This window comes from Momordica charantia (genome assembly GCF_013281855.1).
Source record: "Momordica charantia cultivar OHB3-1 chromosome 8 unlocalized genomic scaffold, Mcharantia_2.0 BLBB01000008.1, whole genome shotgun sequence".
Classification (NCBI taxonomy): domain Eukaryota; kingdom Viridiplantae; phylum Streptophyta; class Magnoliopsida; order Cucurbitales; family Cucurbitaceae; genus Momordica; species Momordica charantia.
The window spans coordinates 19,483,217-19,510,002 of record NW_028275166.1 but is presented as its reverse complement, the minus strand read 5'-3'; the positions used below and the strand labels follow the sequence as shown (position 1 = coordinate 19,510,002).

The 26,786-nt window shown below is 38.9% G+C and overlaps 1 long non-coding RNA gene across 3 annotated transcripts; it reads right to left on the bottom strand.

Annotated features, from left to right (window-relative positions):
- Positions 1 to 269: 269 nt before the first annotated feature.
- On the bottom strand, positions 270 to 26,263 carry LOC148209723 (uncharacterized). 3 transcript variants are annotated; one of them, XR_015793241.1, is made up of 6 exons: positions 23,590 to 26,114; positions 23,000 to 23,529; positions 22,412 to 22,927; positions 21,256 to 22,323; positions 21,109 to 21,146; positions 270 to 829 (listed from the first exon to the last, which is right to left on the bottom strand). It is a non-coding gene; the product is annotated as an uncharacterized LOC148209723 (long non-coding RNA). The 3 variants fall into 3 exon arrangements; XR_015793240.1 differs by having other exon boundaries at positions 23,000 to 26,114; XR_015793242.1 differs by lacking the exons at positions 22,412 to 22,927; positions 23,000 to 23,529; positions 23,590 to 26,114 and adding an exon at positions 26,127 to 26,263 and having other exon boundaries at positions 21,256 to 21,309.
- Positions 26,264 to 26,786: the final 523 nt, after the last annotated feature.

The window sequence follows — 26,786 nt, the reverse complement described above, 5'->3', positions numbered from 1 at the left end:
TACATGTGTTGATAGCCTGTCATATAGTTTTATATTATTTTGTTGGAAGCTGCTGAGTTAGTGTATTATTGGTACGAAGAAAGGCATGCTAGTAAAATTAAGCTGTGAATTGAAATGTGGAAGACTTATTTATAGGTTGTCTTTAGAAGATTAAAGGGAATTGTCACGAGCGATGGGACGGGTTAGTGGTTCATTAACCTGTGGGGTGTCTGAGTTGAAAATGCATACTAGTCGCATGGTTATTCAAAGCTTTGAGTGGGTGCCTTGGGAATAAATGGCAAGGCCGAACATCAGGTTTCTATGGAGAAGTATTGGGGTCTTGGGAATAAATGTCAAGAACCAATACGTCGGGTAGTCATCGGTGCCTTGGGAATAAATGGCAAGGTCGGATGACGACCCAGAATTTCCCCCACACTTCTAGGTCACGTTAACTACCCAGCTGATTAAACTTAACCCTAAACGCATGATGCCGACTCCCTATGCAACCATTATATAAAATCAAGTTCCACCTCTGGTCAATTCAACAATAAGTCAATTTCATAGAATATCAATCAACAACATCCGTGGACAACCTCACGGGACAATTTTATTATTCAAACTAGGCAAAACTCAATGAATGGTAGAGAACTAAGATAGACACCTATCCTGAAATAAAATAAAAAACAAGTAGGAACCTCCCAATTATTCAAATACGAACAAATAGTTTATTGACCATAACATAAGGTCTTAACTAATAACTTAAGCTAAGCAAGAGTGACTAAGCAGCCTATGGTCCTCGCTCGTCATGTCTCCTCCGTCTCATCACCATGGTCGCCCACGAGTCCTTCACCTGAAACAATCATTGTAGAGGGGGGGTGAGTATATAAAATATACTCCGTAAGTAGCCCTCACCAACAACACACACATCATGCTCAACTAAATCATGAAACATTCATAGTCATGACTTTCATCACATTATGCATTCAAACATAGACACATTTCATAAAATTTGGTGACAACCACAATCAGGAACACGTTAACTACCAACCTCTAGTCTCCCTAACATCTCAGGTACCTCTACGCTTATCACAGCTATCCTAGCCTTCCACAGTTAACTCCTTCGAGTAGAGTCGGCCCCTGACCATTTATACCCAGAGCCTCGACACTGCTGCATCGGCCCTCGACCATTTTTACCCGAGGCCCCGATGACTTCACCATCTATTGGCCCTTGACCATTTTTACCCAAGGCCCCAATAGCCTTCCTTCCAAAGGACTCCTCATATCGACCCTCGACCATTTTTACCCGAGGCCTCGATACTCAATTAGTGACGTATCAGCCTCCGACCATTTATACCCGAGGCCCTGACACTCACTCATTCATTTCCTCTAAGAATTCAACTCTCACCAGAGTCTTACTATATACTTTCTTAAGCCATTACCCCTACATCTTTCAACTCACAAATACAATTCGGCATGCTTCCACAACATAAACAACATTCGATAAGCATTACTAAGTATAATAACACACAAGACACGCCGAACAACTCATGCATATTCAGACAACAAACATTTCCACAGTAATACCCAGCAGTTTAGCAAAGCAGAAACCTCACCATTTTCACCGACATATATCTAACACTACTCCAAGTATACCGATTAACACAACGTGAGTTATTTAGCACAATGGCGTAACAAAATTAATATTAAACGCCACAAAACCAGCACAATAGAGACCATTTAACATACATTAACACACGCACACGCCCCTTGTCTACTTACACACAACCGCGCCCTTAAGTTTTGCGTCGACCTCACACCTAAGCACTAAAACAGAAAAATACAGCAAGTTACGTTCACTATTTAGCCTTCGAAATCAATTCTAAAAGGGTTCAAATGACTCATTACCACCAAAACCGACTTCGTATAGGTGTGGGTTACCAAGATCTAGCTCGCCACGGTGTGGGTAGCCTAAATCGAGCTTCGAACGGATGTGGGTCACCGCCAAACATCCTAAACGCTGCTGAAACGCACAAATTCCGCCGCTGGAGTTGCTGTTCGTCGGATCGTAGCAGCAGGTCGTCGAGGTTCGCCGCGGATCTGACCCGTTCACCGTGCGCCGCCGCGAGGAATGTTGCAGGGAGTGGTGCTGGTTCGTTGCAGACCGCCGGGGTTCGTGGATGACGTTGGGCCGTTCGCTGGAGAACACGTCGCCGGAGGAAATCGCGCAGCCGCTGCTGTTCGGGTCGAAGTCGCGCCACCGCTGCTGCTGGCACGGACGTGGTCGCCGGCCGCCGCTGCTGTTGTTTCGAGGAGGCGTCGCCGCTTCCGTCGCCACCGTGAGGTGTGGTCGCCGGTGAACAAGAAGAAGAAGAGGGGTGGGTGACGGCTAGGGCAACAAGGGAGGAGAGAAGAAGAAGATGAAGTTTTTTTTTTTGTTTTCTTTTTCCTCTTTTCCTTTGTTTTAAAACCAACTTAACCCAATAAAGGCCTAACAAGTCCAAGCCCAAAAGAAAAGAAATTCATTCCATCTTAAAACAAGACCTACTACACGAAGTCCGGTTAATATAAATTTAATTGGAGTTTAGAGCCCGATAAATATGTATAAATTTAATTAACAATTAATTTAAAAATTAAATGAAAAATCTCCTGATTCGAGACTAACTGACCTGAGGGACTCGGGGCGTTACATCAGACTTCAAGTTTCTGTATAGAAGTGTTGGGGCCTTGGGAATAAATGTCAAGGGCCAAAAAGATTAGAGGAGTTAAGTACGGAGGACTAACGTGAAGGGGTGCTTAAGATGTAACAGTTCTAGACCGTGGGAATAAATGGCAGGGTCGAACACCAAGCGTTGTAGAGGAAGGTCGGTATCTTGGGAATAAATGTCAAGAGTCGTTACGCCTCAAAAAGTTAGATTTGGAGTACTAACATAGAGTGAGTGCTAGTGGGTAGTGTGGTTGGGGTCCCGGAAGTCTAGGTGTTGCGTTGCTTGTATGGAATTGTTAATCTATTATTATTATCTTGTGCTGCCTATCTGTTGTTCTGCTATTGTTCTTTTGATGTGGTTGTGATTACGAGTGTGTTGCGGTGTTTAGTTAGGGTGGGATACTTACGAAGTATTTATGTACTCACCCCCCCACCTTATTGTGTCAGGTGTGAACCAGGCCGACCGTGGTGATGACGTGGAGGAGGTCGTCTACCTGAGGCGGGATCACTAGCTGTGTTGGTTAGGCTAGGGAATGATGTCGTGCAATGCAGACATCGTTAAAATCTTACTACTATGAAATAAAAAGGGGAATTAGACATTGGGTTAACTCCAAGGACACTTTCTTTTATTTCTTTATGGGTATTTTGTTTTTACTATTCGAACTACTGATGTATTTTGGATTACGAGACAAAATGATTATATTCTTGATTGGATTCCTGACCACTGAGGCGGGTATTACTCCTGAATATTCTATTATTGTGTACCTCCATTTTGTATGATGCATTAGGAGAACATTACATTTTCGTTACTTTAAATGGGAGGGTTCAGTAAGCATTATAGGGTCGTTACCTCGTTAAATGTGTCAGAAATCTAGGTCTTTACAGTAAGGACTCGTGTTGGTCTGTAGGGGCAGTCTATGCTCTTCTGAGTGGCTTAGAACTTGACGGTGGCGTAGCCAGGTCGCAGGGGAATGCCGGGGCAGAGAGGTGCCGAAATCGAATTCCGAATCCTAGGCCTGGGGCGTTACAGATGGTATCAGAGAGGAACCTCTCCCAATAAGATGTGGTTCGGGGACGAACCAAGGCAGAAGCTGGTGGGCATGTGACGCCCGAGAGGAGGGGTACATGAATGAACCGATACCACATCCGAATGAGATGGATCCTGAGATTATTGAAGAATGGTCAATAAAGGGTTAAAAAGAATTGATTGTCACTACCTATACCAACAAGGTGCACCTTCCTTTTCGGTGGCTCAATCGTAAGAACTCTAAAGTTAAGCGTGCTTGGCTTGGAGCAATCTTAGGTTGGGTAACCTCCTAGTTGTTTTACTAGGAAGCATGTGAGTGAGGACAAAGCATGCTGGAAGGACTCGTGTTGGTCTGTAGGGGCAGTCTTTACCTAAGATAAGGTACGAAGTTGTTGTTTCTGATAGTATAATATATGCTTTAATTGTTATTATTATTAACTAATTTATTGTAATAGAAAAAGGAAGATGGGACGTATTTGAGCCCTTTCGAGTTGTTCTTCGCAACACACTGCCATCCGACTAAGGGTTGGACTACTCATTTTAATAACGTAAAGTTAATTTTAATATTTATTTAAAATTCTAACTTAACATATTTATTGTACTATGAAAAAATGGTGGAGTTGGTAGAAAAGGCGAAGGAAGAAGATAAAGAATTAAGTGAGCAAAATGCAATGGAAACAGTGCTTGGAAAGCGATCATCATACACGAAAGGGATGAGCTACGGTCTAAAACCACCAAGTCAGAAACAGGTGACTGGGCGTTTATGCTGAACGCACGCGCTAAGCGTGGTAACAATTATATAGATGCAAGCGCACACCTGTCAGAGTAATATAAAATGGATGGAGTATCCAAGTATCGATCCTCAAGGACTTCTAAACAATTTCCAAACTCTGAAGTTTTAAAGAATAGTGAATGTTGGAATGAGTGATTCTTGTAAAATGGGAAGTGGTCACAAATAATGGTTTGGATTTGGGATTTGGACTTAGAATGATAAAACCTAGCCCGAACTACTTCAAGTTAGCCAACAAAGAATCAAGGACATGCTAAGGACAATATGCTTTTTACTTTAGAAACCAACAACTACGCTTCTCACTTGACTTATGTCTAAGCAAGTTCAAAGTCCTAAGACATTCCCTAATATGTCTATTATGAGATATATCTTAGTTTTAGGATGGAAATAGTCGCAACCTCGGGTTAAGGTCCTATGTCTAGGCTACTTAAGCGGAACCCTTATGTCTAAGGCGCTCCTCTCCTCGGTTTACTCAACAATGCAAATAAGCAACCTTTTCAGTATTGACTTGTTAAGACTTACAGTGGCCTTCTCTAAATCCTAACTTTTTGGGAAAACATGTTGAGCAATGAATGGAAAGTAAAAACACTACTTCTTAGCAACCCTTTTTAGACATAAAAGGCTAACTATCCATAACCGGGCTAGAGACGGGAATTTAGAAAGACATATTGAAGAAAATACAGCAAGTAAAATGGTTGAATGTGGAATGCATGTGTGAAAAACAAAAGTTAACTAACGGAGAGTTTTTATCGGGATTGAGAGCTTCGCCCTTCTCTTTCAAGCAAGGGAGAGTGTCACGTGCTCTTTCCTCCAAAAACACAACTCTCTTAACTAAAAATAAAGTAAAGGCAAAGAGAAGATAAGCAAAGTGCTAGATTTTTATATATTTGAATAAGTAGAAAATAACTAAGTACAAATGGAAACAAAACAAAGCTCAATAAAAGAATGTAAAGTGCTCGGGATTTAAAAACCAAAAGCAACTCAAAAGTACGTAGAAAGCAACAAAGAAACACTAAAAATGATCAAGAGAAGGAAGCAAGGCTTGATGATTTTGGTGGAGAAGTTGCTGGAATTTATAGCTGTGCAGAATTGGTTAGGTAGGTCCTAAAACGATGGTGAATCACCCATTTCCAACTCTTTTGACTGACCAAATCGTGCTCAAACTGATAGTGGAACACTTCTTCTACACGTATGCATCGGTTGGAACCACCAAAACGCATTGGAAGACGCGTTTCATTAAGGGCAAAGTTGGAAGAAAGGCTTCCCAGGCGCCTGGCGCCTCCCATGTAGGTTTTTCCGTCTTTTTGCTTCTTTTGATTAATTTGCACTCCCAAATGGTCCTAAAATGTCATAAATACAATATAAGCCAACCACAAACCATAATATATGAATTTTGCATGAATTGGAACTCAAACGATCGAGAAAAATCCGAAACAAAGCTGAAACATTGTAAAAACAGCATCTAAAACCTTCTTTTTACGCATGTAAACAAGCGTAATCAACAGGCAGAAGGATACTCCCAGGAATATGTTCATGCTTTAGAGGCTAGACTGGCAAAAAATGAAGAGTTATTGCAAACTCAACACCAAGAAACCCAGAGGTTGTTTGAAATGCAACGTCAAGAGTATGAAAGAAGGTTTGACAGTATGGAAGAACTTTTTCTAAGATTTACTGAAGGAGGAGAAAGTTCATCGTTGAACAAGGTAAGAAAAATTGTAATTTATCTATGTTTGAGTTTGTGTATTTGATGAAGTCTTAGATTTTGAATATGATATTTTTTTGATATTGTTCTTGGATCTTGATACTTTAATGTGTTGATTGTGGGTGTTGTTGGTTAAACAATTGTTGGGAGCTTGAAACTTTGATATTGTAGTTTGATGAGATGGAGTGTGCATTTGTAAGGATGCATTGATGTTGGAGATTGAAATGTGGGTATGCATGTTTTTTTTTTCAGGGTGGGGGTGGGGTATTGATAAATTTTTGTTGGAGGTTGTACTTTGAAGGGTGGAGTATGCATTGATGTTGGAGATTGAAATGGGGGGGGGGGGGGGGGGTGGGTTTTGATTAATTTTTGTTGGAGGTTGTGCTTTGATGCTATAGTTTGAAGGGTATGGAGTATGCATTGATCTTGGAGATTGAAGAGTATTGAATCTACTTTTGCTTTAAATGATATTGAAAGTTTGAGACTTTGCTGTTGTAGTACAGGGGTGGAGTGTGTGGGGACGGTGTATTGACTTTGTTATCGATGTGTATTTGTATTGAATCTGTATTTGGATTTATGTCTTTGGTGAAGTTTTAGATTGGAGGTGTTTTTACTTGAACTATTGTTGGGAGCTTGAAACTTTGATGTTGTAGTTTGACGATTTTGTAGTTTGAGGAGATGGAGTGTGCATTTGTAGGGAGGGTGCATTGATGTGGGAGATTGAAATGTGGGTATGCATTTTTTTTATTTGGAGGGGTATTGATTTTGTTGTGAATGTGCATTGTAATTTATCTATGTTTGGGTCTATGTATTTGGTAAAATTTTGGATTTTGAGTATGATATTATTTTGATTTTGTGCTTGGATCTCGATACTTTGATGTGTTGATGTGTTCATTCGAGGTGTTTTTGCTTGAACTATTGTTAGGGGCCTGAATATTAAAGTTATATGTGCTATTGTTAATGTTTTTTTTTTTTTATGAATGATTATATTTTTAGTTTGCTAATAATGTTGCTCAAATGCAACTATTTGTGCAGGATTGAAAACATGATCTTCTGTTGATCGTGATACTTGAAGACCTGAAAACAAAATATGTAACGATGATCTATATTACGTATGTTTTTCATATAGTGAATATGTACCTTTCTTATTTATGTTGTCACATTGTACACATTGTCTTAATTTTGAAATTTAATACAATTTTATTTCACTTCTATTATCATTGATTATATTTTTTAAAATTGCAGGAAGTAAGTAATATTGTAATGTACATAGAAAAGTTGGAGTTTTTATTTGCTAGCGGCGAAATACTGAAAGCGTCACTATATTTAGCGACGAAATTGCATAACGTCACAATAAGAAAATAACAAAGGGCTAAAATTAGTATGGAAAAAAAAATTTAGCGACGAAACATTTTCGTCACAAAACCAAACCAGCGAAGATTTCTATTGCTTCAAGCGACGAAAACGAAAACGTCATTTTCGTCGCTGCAGCGACGAAAATGACGTTTCTTCGCTGCGCAACAAAAAAAGCGCATCACCGCAGCGATGAAAATAACTTTTCGTCGCAAAACATTGCGATGCGCGCGTTTCGTCGCTGACGTCCAGTAGCGACATTTATTCATGGACAAGACGCGCGACATTCTACTTTTCGTCGCTGAACGTGTTTGGCGATGAAACTACTACGTCAGCGACGAAATATTTTTGTCGCCGAGTGTCATTTTTTTTGTACTGAATAGTTGATATGACCTCGATATACATGTGGATAATATTCTGGGAATAACCTAAATGGTCTATAGTACATGGATAAGGTTGGGTACCTTATCCTTTCAACACTATGGTTACAACCCACTTTGTAAATGTTACAAATGACTCGATCCAGGTCGTTCGTGTGGGGACATGAGACTGGGGGTATCCTATACATTGAGTTTGTATATGATCAGACCGAGAAATAGCCAATCTTTAGATGTAACGTTGTTGACTAATAGATTTCTATTTCATAAGATGACCTAGCAACTCATTCTCAATCCTGGGTGAGTTATCGACTACTGCCCGTGAGGCTACATCCTTTGATCTGTATGGGTGAGAGTGGCCAAAGTTTTCGACTCAACATTCCTACCATTTTGGGGACGAGATCGAGTGGCGAGCTAGGAACGTAACTATATAAGATGGAATTCGCTCCTTCCAGACATTAGGGAAGTAGATGAGTGTTCCCTTACATACTGACTCCGGGATTTGAACAAAGGGCTCACCCTCTCACTGGCATGAGAGGATCAGTAGTATTTAAAGAGCAAGATGTAACTCAGGGGTCAAACGGTAATTTGACCCAGCTTTAGTTACGAGCACTTGTGAAGGATTGACTTTCCATTAATGGTCGTATGTCCGTGGACACGAAAATATTCTGCAGTGAGAAGAGTTCAGTTGCGACTCTTCAGTGGAGTGACACATAGTTAACGAATATTGATCGACTCGGTTAATGAGTTTGACCGATTAATCCATATCGTTGGAGCTTCCGATCTGTATGTCCATTAGGTCCCCCTGCTAGCTCACAACGGGTAAAACGAGGATCAAGTTCTCTGGAAGAATTTGAAATGTTCAAATTGCTCAAGGGATTATATGTATGTATTATTGATACATTATAATATATGATTATTCTAACTTGAAACTATATATTATAAGAAGAATTATTTGAATAAGATTCAAATAAAAATCAGTATGAATAGGGTTCATATTAAAACTATAGGTTAAAAATAATGTGCAAAAGATGTACATTACAACTATATGTTATACGAGATAAATGCTTTAGAATATGATTCTATTTTTGTAATAAATAATTAAGTGGTAATCATTTATTTAATTAATTGTTAATTAGATTAATAATTAATTAATAAGATTAATTAATTATATATTAATTATTATTAATTATTAATTTTAATATTAATTAATATTAAACACTCCCCTACTTAATTCAGGGGAGTGGAAAGTTGGTTATGACGTGGGGTAACTCCCCACGTCATCCAGGATTTTGTTTCCAGTTTTGTTCTGCAAAACACAACTCAAGAGCTTTGTGATGCCCGACTAGAGAGGAGGGGTACATGAATGAACTGATACCACATTCGAATGAGAGGGATCTTAAGATCATGGAAGAATGGTCAAGAAAGGCTTAAAATAATTTATAGTCACTACCTATACCAACAAGGTGCAGCTTCCTTTACGGGGCTCAATCATAAGATCTTCAAAGTTAAGCGCGCTTGACTTGGAGCAATCTTCGATTGGGTGACCTCATAGTTGCTTTACTAGGAAGCATCTGAGTGAGGACAAAGCATGCTGAAAGGACTCGTGTTGGTCTGTAGAGGCAATCTATGCTCTTCTAAGTGGCTCAGAACTTGATGATGTTGTGCTCTTAATCTAGACAATGCCACCCCGTCGTAGTATGAGGTTGCGTGTAGACCTCGATCCAGCCCTCGGAGGTGAGAATGTGGCGGACCCACCGCCCCCTTCGGCTGGTGTTCAGGCAGGGGTAGTTCCTCCAATTCCTTCAGCAAAGACTCAGGGGCGGGTGAATCCCCTAGTTCCCCCGGCAGTTCCCCATGTAAACCCTCAGCTAAGTACTTCAAATTGGAGCAAAGAAATGAAAGCAGCCTAAATTTGTTCACACTCTAGAAGACGTGCTTAACTTCTCCTAAGGAATCCTTTCTCAAGCCTCTTTCACTAGCCTAAACCTTTAAACCTTGCACTACCAACTTGGGCTTCTTAACCATGGGCTACTAGCCCTTCTTAATCCTACAGCCTCTTTATGCTCTGTATGCGGGCTGCTAGCCCCTCCTTTATTGAAGAAATTTTTTTTTTCAAGGGCTGAATTACAGGATTAGAAATATTGATCATGGTTATATACAAATGCTAATGAAGATATACGAACTGAAGGTTCACTCCCCCAAACTTAAAAGGATGCATTGTCCTCAATGCAGCTAAGGATATCTAGAATTTAAAGCACTAGCACACCCCCAAACTTAAAGCGGAAGTAAGATGAGAAGTATAAGGCGTTCTCTATCAGGCTATATATATGAGTGTGGAAGGCTAATGCTAACAACTAAGGGGATCTAATAGAAGAGGTCCATGCTAGCTATACAAAGATAAGGGTTGGCTTTGGATAGATAGCCATTGAAATTCCTCTCTAAGGTAAGCGCTACCTGGGGCCATTACTACCAGAGGGATGCTATGGTATGGGCAGGCAAACATGAACCAGAGGGAGAAGAAAGCTAACACTCATTAAAATGCTCCAGCATCAACAGGAAAACTTCACATTAGCAGGCTCAGCATTAAGACTATACACAAAGGGTAGGGCAAAAGACAGATATTGAGAACACAGGATTGCTAACAACTTATTTTCACAGTGATTTCATGGGGAGATATTCACGTACTGACTAAAAGAGAAAGAAAGAACTAACTATGCAAAGAGTGAAATTAAATGCATAAATTTTAAAATGCAGGACTTTAAAACTAAACTAAACTAGACTAAGGAAAATAACAAGTAACAACAACTGGGGGGTCATTTTTCAGAGTAAAAAAGAAAAGAACTTCCCTTTCGCGGGTCAAGCATGTCAATTTTTTTTTTTTTTTGCCTTCTTTCTCATCCAACGAGTCACCCGTGGGCTGATCTTCCTTTCTGGATCTATCATCTTTTTCTCTCTTTGCCGATGGAGCCGACTCCTGCAAAATATTTGCAGCATACCTCTTCCCCTCAGTTGGAGAAATGAAAACTCTCTTTTTTACCTTTTTGTTGTTCTTGGAAGCGGTGACTGGAGTTGCTCCCGCTTGCTCGATTCGTACCTTGGCTGATTACTTGGAAGGTTTTGCCTTTTTCTCTTTGCTACATGATGCTTCCAACTCTCTTTTTGGTCTCATCATCCTTGCTTCTAAACCTTTTAGAGTCGATTTGATGTTGGGTGGCTTTTTTTAGGTAAGTTTGCCGGCTTTTCCTCTATATGGATGTGCACTTTATCCAAAATGACTATAAGGCTCTATTGTTGATTGAGGGCACAAGATGCTAAAGCATCTACCCTCTCTCCATTTGGTTGGCCTCACTAGCTTTTGCATGTTGTGTTAGGGCATCTAACGGCTCAGCATTTTAATACTCTTCTCCAAGTGTTGAGGTCTTTATCGTAGTGGTAGTATCTTCTTTTACCATTATCTCTTTATTCTCATTACCAAAACCTTCTTGAGCTCCAGCATCCTTACTTACACTGTGCTCCAGCATTGCTTCTGCACTTAATTCCTCCATTAACGCTTCATCTAAAATCTTCAACACTAAGCATTCTTCTGATTCAACAAGAAACTTCATGGAGTCATAGACTGAGAACTTTGCTTTCTGATCTTGTACGTGCATAGTCAACTCTCATTTATGGACATCCACGAGTGCTCTTCCAGTGGCAAGGAATGACCTCCCAATGATGATAGGGACCTCATTATCTGCATCATAATCCAAAATAATAAAGTCAGTAGGGAAAATAAATTTGTCTACTTGTACCAGAACATTTTCGATTTTCCCTTCTGGATGTGCAATGGATCGGCCTGCTAGTTGCAATGTGACTGTTGTTGGCCATGCTTCTCTCATTCCCAGCTTTTTGTAGATGGACAAAGGCATGAGATTGATACTTGCCCTCAGATCGCAAAGTGTTTGGCCTATCTTCTGTCCTCCAATGGAAACGGGTATGGTAAAGCTCCCAAAATCCTTAATCTTTTCCAGAATTTTGCTTGTGAGGATAGTGTTGCAAGCCGTCGTCATTGCCACAGTTTCATACTCTCCCAACTTTCTCTTCTTTGTAAGTATCTCCTTTAGGAACCTCACATAATTTGGCATTTGCTCTAGAGCCTCCACCAAAGGTATGTTGACATGCAGCTACTTCAGCACATCCACGAACTTTCTAAATTGCACATCCTGCTCTTTCTTTTGCAGCCGCTTTAGGTATGGTGATGTTGGTCGATACTCGGCTAGAGCATTTTCATGCTCTGTCTGCTTCCGTTTTCCAGTCATGTGCAGATGCGATGCTTCTGCATTAGCTGCCCTAGCTTCTACTGGATTGACCTCTTTGTTTGTGTTGGTTTGCAGTTCCACTACCTGTTCGTTACTGTTCACTAACTGCTTGAGGTTTGCCCTTGTTTTTTTACTGGCATGATTATAGGTGTTCCGACTTGACTCGCATGCTTCTGTTTGTAGCCCACTTCTTTCATCTTGATTTAATTATTTGTGGATTCCTAGAGCATTTGGATGGGCAATAGGCAATGTCTTGCCACTCCACAATGTCAGAGCATTACATTGTTCGTTCCCATCCCTCTTAGGCACCTCAGTAGCACTGGCCAGCGCTCCATTAGGTCTACTTTTCAAGTCTGTCGCTAGTTAGCCTACATGCATCTCCAGATTCCTCAACGACGCTGCCTGACTTTGCACCGTGGTATCATTATTTTCCATATACTTCTTCATTAGATTCTCCAAAGATGTGACTGATCCTTCAAATGGCCTTTGCATTGTTACTTGACTTTGGGTTGAGAAGCCTGGGTAATAACTTCCTTTTTGCTGATATGTTGGAGCATTAGATGTACCGGCATTGTTTCCTCCCTAATTTCCACTCCAACTAAAGTTAGGATGGTTCCTCAAGTCTGGGTTGTACGTATTGGAATACGGGTTGTTTCCATTATTCTGAGCATCTCCCAAATAGTACACCGACTCTGGATTGTCAGGGCAATTGTTGTAATGATGCGCTTCTTCGCAAAAAAAGCAAGAAATCTCTTAGATGTGGCTAACATTTGCCTTACCAACAGCTGCTCCCACTGTGCTTTACTGTGTCATGCTCCTCATAACGAAATCTGTCAAATTTTCAATCTTTGAATTTAAGATGGTGAAAGACTCTGATTCATTAAATCCCTTGCCTCATTTCCCATTAATGGCTCTAGGGTCAGACCATGAGTGATTGTTCAATGATATCCTCTCCAAGATGTTGAATGCTTCAGCATAAGGTTTTGCTAGTAATACGCCATTTGCTGAGGCATCGATGACCAGACGGGTGGCATCGTTCAAACCATTGTAATACGTTTCGATCTGGATGCATCTTGTGATCCCATGGTGAGGTCATTTTTGCAGAAGCTGTTTAAACCGCTCCCACGACTCACTAATCGACTCCCCAACAAATTGCTGAAAATTGTTGATTTCGCTTCTGTACTTAGCATTTTTACTTGGTGTGAAGTACTTCATCAAACAATTTTCGACCAAGTCATCCCCGCTTGTAATTGATTCTGACGGCAGTGATTCTAACTAAGTCTTGGCTTCATCTCTGAGTGTATAGGGGAACAATTTAAGTCGCAACACTTCTTTGCTGCATCCTTCATCCTTAAATAAATTGCAAACTCCCATGAAAAACTTCATATGCGAATGTGGGTCCTTCGTAGGATGTCCGTGCAATTGACCCACTCTCTAGAGCATCTGAAACATTACCGGCTTGAGTTCAAACTTTGGGGCTGCAATTTCTGGCTTCATGATTACTAGTTGAAATGATAAAATGCTGAAGCTGCATACCCCCTGATTTCTCTGTCGATATCATCTGCTAGTAATACAGCATTGAGAGGGGGCATTGCTACCTCAGGGTCAACAGTAAGAGGAACCTCATCTACTATTTCCTCAATCTTCACATTCGATGGCTGGCATGGATTTGGGTTGGGTGGATTCATGTTTGCTTCAGCTTGGACTCTCCGTTTTTTCGTCGATTTCTATGGAAAGTGTGTTCTATCTCGTGGTCGATGATATATTCCAAGCTCTCAAAATCGTTCATGCACCTACGCCCGCACAAAAATGTGAGAAAAAGAAAACTCGATTAAGCACCGTATCTACAAACACTATTATTTAAAATAAAATCACTAAGTCCCCAGCAACGGTGCCAAAAACTTGTTGCATCCACACAACCATGCTGACAACACGTGCAAGTATACACGAAATTGCCGATTGTAGTACGAAACGAGATCGAATCCAAAGGGACTTTCAGCAACAATCAAACACTTCTATATACACCCTTCTATATTAAACGATGCTCGCATATACCAAAGGTGCAAAACAAAGAAAATAGGTTTTGTGGCGTAATTAAACAAATAAAATAAACAAAGCAGTAAACAAATCTCGATAGCAAACACACTTCGGGGAGTTAACAGATATGGAAAAGTGGGGAAGATTCAGCATGCATTCACAGACCTATCAACCTACCCTTAGCTCACAAATATTCGTTAATGCCCAACTCGACTTGGTTCCCTTCCGAGACACCCAAACATGGATACCCACAACTCCCATTGTTATGTTTCCAAGCAATAAAAATAAGTTCTATGCATGATTAGGGGACCTCATTCCTGAGAATCCACAAATACTATAGAAAAATACTAATCACTAATGAAGCGAGTCAGCAAACCGTAAGCCCTCCCTGGTGAATACAGAAGCTAGCATACAGAACAAAGTTGCCAACAAAGCTCAATAAGATATACGAAATAAACACAGCTTCATTAAAAAACGACTATGGCAGCTAGAGGTTCAGTTCATAGCAGCTATTACATGTGTATCTCCCCCGATATGGGGTTTAGCTCATGAATGAAGAAGAAAATACAATGGGTAAAAGAAGAAGATAACTCATCTTAGGGAATAGCAGAAAAACCAAAGAAGAAAAAGATAACAGCTCGACTTTGCAGTGGAATATCCTCTCTGTCGTCAGCTTCTGCCCCCCGAAAATGGAGAGAATCCTCCTCCTTGTCGTTTCAGCTCTGAAAAGCGTGCTTCTCTTGGGATCTATGTGTGGCGGCTAAGGCAACATGTCACTTTTATATCGGGTCCCGTTTTTGGGGCATCCAGCTGAAGTTTGTACAGACACGGTAAATCCTGTGTATGGGCTGTTATTGCACAGTGAATCCATGCTCTAGCTCTGCTTCGCTCCAGCTTTCATCTGCTCTATCTCGAAAATGCTTCGTTCACTCTTCTATGGGCTTAGCACTCTCTTCATGTTTAATCTTTGCTTCCAAACTTGTGCATTTACACTAGAAATAAGAGCATTTAGTCCAATATTTAGCCAAAGCATTCAATACCTTGGACTTTTAGCTCGGATTCCATTTTCTAATATTTTCTAAGCTATTTACAAGCTAAACCCGACAAACTTTGACATTTCTTTGCATAAAATCACCCAAATAAACACTAGAATAACTCTTTTTCGAAGAGTTATCAGCTGTCTCATTAAGATTACACGAAGCAGAGTCTTCAAAGGTAGAATCAAACATCCTTACCTATTTTATATTTTTCTGTGTTTTAAATTTCAAAAGAAATTCAAGAATGCGTTTTATTGCTTCCACTCTGGGATTCAAATTCCTTTCATTACTATAAATACTTTTTCCATTCACCTTGTATTGAATCATGCAAACACCTTCCGTAGGGAGGCTGCGCCCAGGGCTACACGAGGTCGAGCATGGAACTCACGATGAGATTTATAAACCGCATATATCTTATATACTTGGTATATTTTATCTATATTTAATCCTCTCACTTATTATTTTAAAACTAGGATTTATTACTTAGGTAAAATCTGGCTAAATGAAATTATTTAAGTTTATGAGTTTGCCCAATATAACTTTTATATTGGATTTATTACACTCTAATATTTTAGTTCATTAAACACTTTAACGAACTTACCACATTATTGCATGCTATAAAATATTGACTAATTCAACTCCCAGGTCGGTTCTCAATTAGAGGCGTTCCCTTACGGTCAGCTTAAGTACCTCAACCTTAGACAGAACCTTCCTTAGACAGAGTCCCCTGATATGCAATATTTTAAATTAATCTTTTATTATAGGCTTTAATTTCTATTAACCAATTTTATAACCCTTATTAAAATAAAGAAATTAACATATAATCATGCATCTAGGACATTCATAAATATAACACTTATATTTGCTAAATTAATGTCAGACTCAATGCATTTTAATTTTTATTTAATTAACATAACACTTATATCAATTATCCATGAAAATTTTAAATCATGTTATCGTATATTACAACAATTATACATAGATGATGCATCATAATGCTTAACCTATGGTGGGATTTTAACCTATATGGAATACTTTATGCAACATATATAACTAATTAAATATACATTCACAATGCATAATAATTAAACATCAAAATAGACCGATTTTTTGCATCCTATAAAAAATGAAAAGAAAAAAATCTTCTCTCGGTGCCTAGGCGCTGCTCCTCTACAACAAACCTGTCTTCTCGGGTTTTGGCAGTAGGCGGGTGGTACCTAGACTCTAGAGTCTAGCGCTAGGCGCTAGGTGCAGTGCTTAGGCGCCCACGGACAGTGCCTAGGCATTGTACCTTCTTCTTCTCTCGAGACCTCTCGGGTTCTGTTAGTGCCTAGGCGTTGTCTTCTCGAGTTGCACGGGTAGCTCCGGTTTTGCTTCAATTTTTTAGTACTCTTTCACAGTAACTCCTTGTCATGAATAACACGAACTTACAGACTCGATTTACAGAATTAAATACCCAAAACAGTGGACCGAATCAATAGAAAAACTGTAAATCTATCCAAAAACCGAAAATGTCTATTTCACAAACCACATACATCAATTGTACAGAAAAATATCCCTCGTGCTTTTCTTTGTAATTCAAAACAAGACCAAAAGCAGAATCTGGCTCTGATACCAATTGAAAGGATCGAATCCCACAGTGGAAGCGCGTGAACTCTTATGCTTCGATTTTGTTGTAGAAGTACAACAAAGAAAAGACATAAACATTATAAAATGAAAGTACTGCAACATATCTTTGAAGACACTTCTTTAATGTAGACACCAACTCCACCAAAAAGTCTTTCTCGCTATCCTCTAGATGTTAAGAACTCAGTTCGTGGAAACCTTCTTAAATTGAGAGGGAGATTGAGAGAGAGATTTGTTTAGAGTTTAAAAACTCAAAAATACCAACCACGACAACAAAATGGGAGAACCTTCCTTTTTTAAGGAAGGAATGGTGAGGGGGAAGTCACAACTTCCCCACCCTCTACCTCACCACTTCCCACCATTAAATGGTGGGGAGTGGGAGAGGTTTTGTCCCTACCTCACCACTTCCCAACATAAATATTTGGGAGTGGGAGGCTTCTCCTCCATTTTTTTTCTTTTTTCTTTTATTTAATTTACCAATTAAATTAAATAATTTATTGAATTAAATCAATTAAATCAAATTAACAATTAATTAAATTAAATTAAATTAATTACAAAAAAAAAGTTATTACTTAAACTAAATTAAATCTAATTTAATTTAACCAAATTAACCTAACTCATTAATTTAATTAAATTATATTTAACTAAATTAAACTTAAGTTAATCAACTATATTAGAATCAAATTCAAATATCCATCTCTCATAATTTTGAATCTAATTCAAAATTAACTTTATATCATAATGTATCAACATACATTATATTAATTGCATCTCATACAATTAACTTTAATTCCCTTTAATAAATTTGAACAATTCAAATTTTTTTCAAGACTAAATGTTCTTAACTATTCTTTACGAACTAGGAAGGGGGCCTAATGGACCTACAGATCAGAAGCTCCGACAAAACGAGATTAATTGATTAAACTCGTTAACCATATTAATCAACATTCGTAACTGTCAATTACTCCACTAAAGACCCACAGCTACACTCTTCTCACTCTATAATATTTAGCGTCCACATATTTTGACCATGATCAGTAGGTCAATCCTTCACGTGTCTTCGTAACTTCAGCTGGATCAAATTACCGTTTTACCCCTAAGTTACCTCTTTCACCTTAAGTACCATCGATCCTCTAATGAACAACTTGTTTATGGTCCGACCATTAAACAAAAGTCCCTCTCGGGCCAGTGAGAGGGTGAGGCCCCTTGTTCAAGTCTTAGAGTCAGTATTTAAGAGAACACTCATCTACTTACCCTAAAGTCGGGAATTAGTGAATTTCATCTTGTGTAGTTATGTTCTCAGCTCCCTACTTGGTCTCGTCCCCAAAATGGTAAGAATATTGAGTCTGCAACTCGAGTCACTCTTATCCATACAAATCAAAGGACGAGCCCAAACAGGCAGCAGTCCATAACTCACTCAAGATTGAGATCGAGTTACATGGTCAACCCATTGAAATATTAATCTATTGGCTAACGGTGGTACATCTAAAGATTAATTATTTCGAGGTCTGATCTTATACAAACTCATTGTATAGGATACCCCACTCACATGTCTCCACACGAACGGCCTGGATCAAGTCATTTGTAACTATTACAAAGTAGGTTGTATCCATAGTGTTACCAGGATAACGTACCCAAACTTATCCATATACTATAGAACCTTTAGGTTATTACTGAAACATTATCCACCTGTATCTCGAATATGTACTGTATATATATACACTGTATATCAAATATACATATATATATATATATATATATATATATATATATATATATATATATATATATATATATATGATGTATGTTGAATATTAAATATATACTGTATATCTATTATATACCCTTCCAGTTACATGACATAACCTCGGATGTTAGTTTATTGGATTTGGGTTAATGCAATTCTAAAAGAAACATTAATAACAACTTTATTGATTAAATATTTCTTTTATGTTTACAAACCACGAGTTTAGGGCATAAAACCCAACAGTTATAAAATACTTAGTGGGAGAAAAAGAGAATATGTAATATACTACGTATATTTTTTTATATACAAGGTATATATGGCATATCATTTTTTCTCACGTTCTCCTTAAAATTCACACTATGAGATCCATGATCGACCTTGTGGTGCGTTGGGAGCATCATCCTTTCGGAAGGTGTTTGTATGGGTCAATATTGAGGTGAATGGAGAAAGTATTTAAGTAAGGGGGAGAAGGACATGTGACAACATAACCTACGGTCTCCTTCATTAGTTTGCAACGATAGGCTTCATGCTCGACCTCGTGATGTCCTGGGATCATCCTCTCTTCTAAAGGTGTTTGAATGAAGTCGTTGTCAAGGAAAACTCCAGAAATGGAAAGGTTTCTTCAATTTTTGCATCAATATTGTCCTACCCTTCAATGGTTGTGTTGGGGCAGAATTTTATGATCTAAAATGAAAGGGTTGCACTTACAAGAAATTATTAAAGTAGTTAATGATTTCTGGACCAAATAAATGGTAACTAAAGCATTATAGGAATAAGAGTTATCCTGGAGTATTGTTTAATTGAGATTGTCTCAATTCAGTGAATGAGTAACTGACTACCCTTCAGTGGTTGTTATTCTAAATCACTGAAGTATCAATGCAAAAATTGATAATTGTCAGGGTTCATTATCTCTATTTTTGCTAAAAATCATTGGTTTTATAAAAGTTTTGCAAAGTTCTAATATAGATAATTTGTTTATCTTCAGCAATGTCTACTGCATTAATTTCTTTGCTTATCGCCAACAAATTGACTGGAGATAATTATCCGACATGGAAAACGAATTTAAACGCCATTCTAGTTGTAAATGATCTTAATTTTGTCTTAATTAAGGCCTGTTCTGAGGCCCATGGACCCGACGCCTCACAAACTATTCATGGGGCATATGACAAATTGATAAAGGCCAATTCAAAGGCCCGAATCTATACTTGGCAAGCATATATGATGTCTTGGCCAAGAAGCACGAGACCATGATCGCTGCACGTGAGATCATGGATTCATTGCGTGAGATGTTTGGGCAACAGTCCTCACAACTCAGGCATGAAGCTCTCAAGTTCATCTTCAACGCACGGATGAAGGAATGAACTTTTGTACGGGAATATGTTCTCGGTATGATGGTCCATTTCAACGTGGCAGAGATGAATGGTGCTATCATAAACGAGTCCAGTCAAGTCAGTTTTATTCTGGAATCTCTTCCGAAGAGTTTCTTTTAATTTTTCAGCAATGTTGTGATGAATAAAATTGAATACAACTTGACCACCCTCCTTAATGAACTCCAAACTTTCCATTCTCTTATGAAGAATAAGATACAGGAAGAAGAGGCAAATGTTGTAGCCTTCAAGAAGAATTTCCATAGAGGTTCGACATCTGGGACAAAGTATGAACCCTCTTCTTTGCGTTCAAAGAACTTTAAGAAGAAGAAGAAGAAGGATAGAAAGGGGAATAAAACTGACCCCATTGCTGCCCGAAAGGGAAAGAAAGCCAAGGTTACAGACAAAGGGAAGTATTTCTATTGCAACGTTGATGGGCACTGGAAGAGGCCATCCCAAATACTTGGCCCAGAAGAAGAAAGAAAAAGAAGGTAAATCTGATTTACTTGTTTTAGAAACATTTTTAGTAGAGAATGATGATTCTGCCTGTATAATTGATTCGGGAGCCACTAATCATGTTTGTTCTTCTTTGTAGGGAATTAGTTCTTGGAGGTAGCTGGAGGTCGGAGAGATGACTCTCAGGGTTGGAACCGAAGAAGTCGTCTCTGCTGTTGCAGTTTTCAGCATCAAGTTGTTCTTTAGGAATAGAAACATGTTATTAGATAGTGTGTATAATAGTTCCTAGGATTAAAAGGAACTTAATTTATGTTGCTTGTATGCTTGAACAATATTTTCCATTGCTTGTATGCTGGAACTTAATTTATGTTGCTTGTATGCTGGAACAATTAAAAGACCTTTTACAGCAAAGGGTCTTAAAGCCAAAGAACCCTTAGAACTTGTGCATTCAGACCTTTGTGGTTAAAAATCAATTTCATCAACATCTCAACACAATAAATATTCAATTTACGTCATAATCAGTACACAAACAACACAATACTTAATTTCAATTCAGATCCATAAAAAGATATGCCTTGAAATGAGAGCGGAAAATTGTAACTCACCTCACGAAGCAAGAATAATCAGATTTCAAGGATTGGACCTACAAATATCAAAGAAAAATGATGGAAGTCAAACAATACGCTAAGAGATTGGCACTAAGCAGTGACTTCACTTCGAGAAATAAGATAAGGAAAATGAAAGGAATGTACCTTAATTGAAATCCGTCACGAAACCCACATGGAACGGCAACCAACGGCGAAGTACTGGCGATCAAACAACGAATGAGCAACGACGATAAGGCGAAAGAGCAGTGACGGCGAGGGTTTGGGACCAAAATCAAGAATGAGAAAGGGGAAGGGGGAGGGGGTTTAATTTCACACTTTCAGCAACGCAAATTAAATAATGCGTCGTTGAAATTCTGTTTTAGCGACGTTATTAATATGGCGTCGCTAAAACTATTTTCAGTGACGTTGTTGGTCAATGTGCGTCGCTGAAAATACTTTTAGTGACATGTTTGACGTACCGTGTCGTTGAAAGTGATTTTCAAACAAGCCCGTTATTAACGGCGTCACTGAAAATACTTTCAGCGACGCCTGTTATTGACGGCGTCGCTGAAAGTATGTTTTAGTGACATTTTTGGAAAAACGCCGCTAAAACTATGTCGCATAAAGCATTATTTCTTGTAGTGATAGTGAGACTCGCGAAAAGTAAGTGCATTTTCTTGTCCCTCTTTTTTCTTACCACTCTTGTCTTTATCTCACTTTATTTTTCTTTCCCCCAATTTTATTTTCTCTCAAGACTCTTTTTAGACTTGATTTTTCTTCTTTTTCTTTCATATGACTCTTTTTTTCAATTAACATATTCATGCTCTTACGTATCCCCATCGACATGATACAAAAACAAAGAACAAAGGAAAGTTATTCATTGACAAGATGAGCATGTTGAGATTTTTAGATAAGATGCTATCGAATAAGCTAAGGACAAACTTGTAACAAGAACAAGGAAACATGCAAAGTTTGAACTTAAAGCGATATGCAGAAAGAAAACAAATTAACATTTCATCTCTAACAGCATCCCACAAAACCTAAACTAAAACTAAACCTACTAAAAAAATTCAAAAGTCAAAATAAAAGCACAAAAATAAACAAGGTAGGTATCAATAATATCAAAGTATCAAAGCAAAGCAGTGAGAGAAATACTTCCCTAATCATCATCAGAAGAATCGTCAGTGGTACAAGTGGTGGTTGGCGTGAAAAATAAGGCAAATCGGCCTTGAGCTGGTGCAGGAGAGACGGTGCATTATCTCTATGAAACTTCTTGAGAAACTCACACGTCACGTGTTAAGTAAGAGAAGGTTATACTTACACACTAACTCGTCATATTGCTCCTTAGTAACCACTCCTCGAGTTTCGGGATTCACGGCGATAGTGGGAGAATCTTCCTCACGAACTATCAAATATCCCCTTACTCTCCTAATCGATGTGGCTGGCTTCTTGAGAGTCGCCACCTCATCAATATCTGCTTCTACACAAACCCGCAAACACAACTCAGTAATAAGTGCAGGGAAACAAAGAGGACCTACCATTTTCTCGGAGCAAGCTCGACTTTGGTCTCTTATCAGCTAGCCAAAATTGAACTCAATGCCCTTCATGAGGTAATACACCATCATCACCCTACTTCGCTTGATGGAGGAATCGTGTAAAGTAGGAATCAATCAGTTCTTGACTACGTAATACCACACTGTAGCTTTCTCATTGATGTCAACTGGTGTTAGGGAAAGCTTTCCCTTTTGTTTGACGGTCCATGTCTTTCGTGGCCTACATATGAGCTTTCGCACTTCCTCCACTTGCTCGTCTGTTCGATGCACCACAATCTCATTACCTGCTGCATTAAACACGTCAAGCAAACTAATGTGATTATTAATAATTGAAGGGGAGAAACTTACCAACTTACCTCTTACTCTCACGGAATCTCCCCGGCGTGGGTGCATGGCAGCATAGAATCTTTTCACCAAGGCTTCCAAAACACGTGTAGGTGGAGCAAACAAAGTTTCTCATCCTTGCTCCACTAGTTGGTGCTTGACATAATCTAGAACGAGTTCTTGTTCCTCGTCAAATCCCTTCTCAAGCAAGAGTCCTCGGGCTGTAAAGTCAGGTTTCTTCACTTCTATTCTCACCTCTTTAGCCCTTTCTGATCGCGGTTCAGCAGAAACAACCTCCTCTTCATCGGCCTCTTCGAGTTGCTCTTGAGCCTCTCCAAGTGGCCTAGGCCTTTTGGCTTTTTTAGATGGACCGACCCCAACTAATTTTTGGGCGGACAATCTTGCTACAGCGGCCTGAGTGCATGATCGATTGTGACCTTGATACGGATCTAGAGCTTCTAACTATGATTTGAAAAAGTGTCTGGCACTTTTTGTGCCAAATTTTTCTCTTTCTTTGTTTTCTTCACCATTTTAACGAAACATACCTCCTCTTCTGAGCCCTCTGCAATAGCAACAAAGTTAGGATCATATATTTTCATATTTGAAAGAGAGGGAGACAAACCTTCGAAGAAAGATTAGGATGACTTCGTAGCTTCTTGTGGGGCATCCATAAGACCAAACGCTCCTTCCTTGACCGAAGAAGGTATGACCTCCTCATCTTGCTGTGATTCATGTACTAGAGTGCTTATACGAACTTCAAATTGTGAGATATCGTCATTGCCATCCTCTTCCTCGAACTCCCCTCTGTATACTTCTTGGGGCAAATCTTCCATCTCTTTATCCAATTCCTTATTCCCTTCAACAGAGATTGTTCTATCCTCCACACCTATGCTGTCCCATCATCATCCAATGGGTTTTCTCCTACTGCTTCATCCACCGCCTCAAGAATTTCGGCGATTTTCGAATTCGTCCTTTTCTACTCTGCACCATTAAAATCTAAGGGCTTTTTAGCAATAATAAGGTCTGGAAAGTTTGGAGAATAAATACCTCGATTTGTGGCTGGTGGAGTATTTTCCAAGAATGTGTCAGCCACTTCTTCGCACTGGATTTCAATAGTGGCAGAATATGAATGTTCTAGCGGCTATGTATCGTACTCGGAATTTTCACTGCACTGTTCTGCCCCTTCTACGCCCATATTAACAGTTACGAAAGGTGGGGGCGGGATGGATGATTCTAAATGCTTGGATATGGGAGTTGGTGGACTGATTTCAAACCTAGGGCGATTTTTAAACTCATCTAACATTGTTTGCATTTGTTCATTCAATTTTCTTGTATTTTCTATTGATTCTTGTCATCTTTAGTTTAAATCCACTATACAATCACATGAATCATCATGGCCTTTTATTCTAATTTCTTTTCTACCATTTTCATGCATACTTTCCTCACTAATTCTAACCACACTACACTTTAAATCCCTATTTTCAAAATCTTTACTATGTAACATCAGCCATGAAATGTTTACATGCTATTAGAAATATTCGAAATGGTCGAGAGGGTGTTGTTGCTCTAAAGTTTAACATGAGTAAGGCTTATGACCGTGTGGAATGGGTCTTTCTAGAGAGAATTATGACGTGTCTGGGCTTTCATGCAGATTGGGTTGCCCTTGTGACGCACTGTATTTCCTCGGTATATTTCTCTGTAATCATAAATGGTGAGCCAAAAGGCAAGATTATTCCTAATATAGGATTAAGATAAAGGGGATCTGCTTTCTCCCTATCTTTTTCTTATTTATGTTAAGGGGTTCTCTCTCTTAATTCATGATGCAATAGCTCACCAAGGTATTACTCGTTTTTCTATTGCCGATCTTAGCCCTCCGATTTCGCAGTTTTTCTTTGTAGATGATAGTCTTGTGTTTTTGCAGGCAGATCCGATGGAGTGTTTTGTGGTGAAGAAGATTCTTCGTGAGTACAAAGAAGCCTTAGGCCAATGTGTCAATTTCAAGAAGTCGTCCATGTGTTTCTCTCCAAACATTGGTCGAGATAGAGGGGCCTACCTCCAGTCCATCCTAAATGTTCGTGTGGGTGAAAATTTTGGCTCTTATTTGGGGTTGCCCTCGATTTTTCCTAGAAGCAAGATGACTGGATTTAGCAACATAAAGAACAAAGTTTGGAAGGTTTTGCTAGGTTAGAAGAGAAGCTTTTTTTCAATGGGTGGCAAAAGAAGTCCTTTTCAAGAGCATTGACCAAGCCATTCTGATTTATAGTGTGGAGGTCTTTCGTCTCCCAAAAACCCTATGCCAAGACATTACTAAGTTTTTTGCCCGGTTTTGGTGGGGTGTAAATGGAAACCAAAGGAAAATCTACTGGATGAAATGGGATAAATTGTGGTATCCTAGAGAATTAGGAGGTTTGTGGTATCCTTGATAAATGGGATTAATCAAGCTTTGCATGCTAAACAAGTGTGAAGAACCTTGAAACATCCTCACCTCTTAGTCTCAAAGGTCCTAAAGGGAAGATATTTCCCTAATGCTCACCTCCTAGATATTTCTCTAGAGAAAAAATCTTTCTTATTTCTGGAGAAGTTTTCTATGGGTAGAGATCTTCTGAAGTTTGGGATTCGGAAAAGAGTGGAGGATGGTAATACAATTCGAGTTTTTAGGGATCCTTGGCTTCCTCGAGGTTCAACTTTTAAGCCTCTATCCCCTGCTGGTTCGAATGTGGATCTTATGGCCAATGATATCATGGTGGACGGTGCTTTGAATGAGGAGAAGTTACATGACATCTTTCTTCAAGATGATATCTCCCTTATAAAGCAGATTCCCAATCAGCAGATGGGTTCAAAATGACAGTTGGATGTTGCATTTTGATAAGAGGGTATCTATAATGTAAAGAGTGGTTATAAGGCCTATATGAACAAGAAGATCCTACTGGAGTCATCCAGCAGTGATGCAAACAATCACATGTGGAAACTAAATATCTCTGTCAAAATCAAACATTTTCTATAGAAAGCAATCTATAATTGTCTACCTACTAGAGTAATTTGGTTAAAAAGGAATCAATGTTTCTCTTTGTGCCCTTTGTGTGACAGAAAAGTGGAGAATGTTTTTCATGCTTTTTTTCAGATGTAAACAGGCAAAATAAATTTGGAATTTGTGAGTACCTTGAGCAAGCGGAAAGGTTTGGCCTTTGATGTTTTGCAGATGTTTGGCACTCCCTCTCAGCATCACTGATAACTCGCAAGCTGGAACTAGCGACGGTAGTGGGTTGGGCAATCTAGAATGACAGAAATACACCACAATTGGGTCTCTAGTAACCCCATAATTACACCACAATTTCTATCTAACCATGGTCTATAAGTGAATTTTAGACCACACATTTAAAACTGTGGTCCAAAATTAATCCCATAATTAAAGTAAAGAACATATTTTTTGTTAATCATAGTCTATAATTGCATTTTAGACAACTGTTTTTTTTGGTAGTGGTGATTCAAATGTAGACCACCCACAATTAAACTAGACCATAAATATTTTTAACTGTAGTGTATATTTTAATTTTAAACCACAGTTTTTAATTGTGCGTAAAGCTGAATTTTAGACCATAAGTTTTTTTTTTTCAGACCATAGGTTTCTTAAACCATGGTTTCATTATAGTTATATGTTTAAGTAAACTACTTCCTTCATGCATGTTTGCTATTGCTATGTAGATCAACATTACCCTCATCTATAGTATGAATGTATTTAGAAGTGAAATTTTTTTGTTTTTTCTTATCTATTTGTACTCTATTTGTTCAGTTTCTCTTATTCATTTACCTAACTAGATA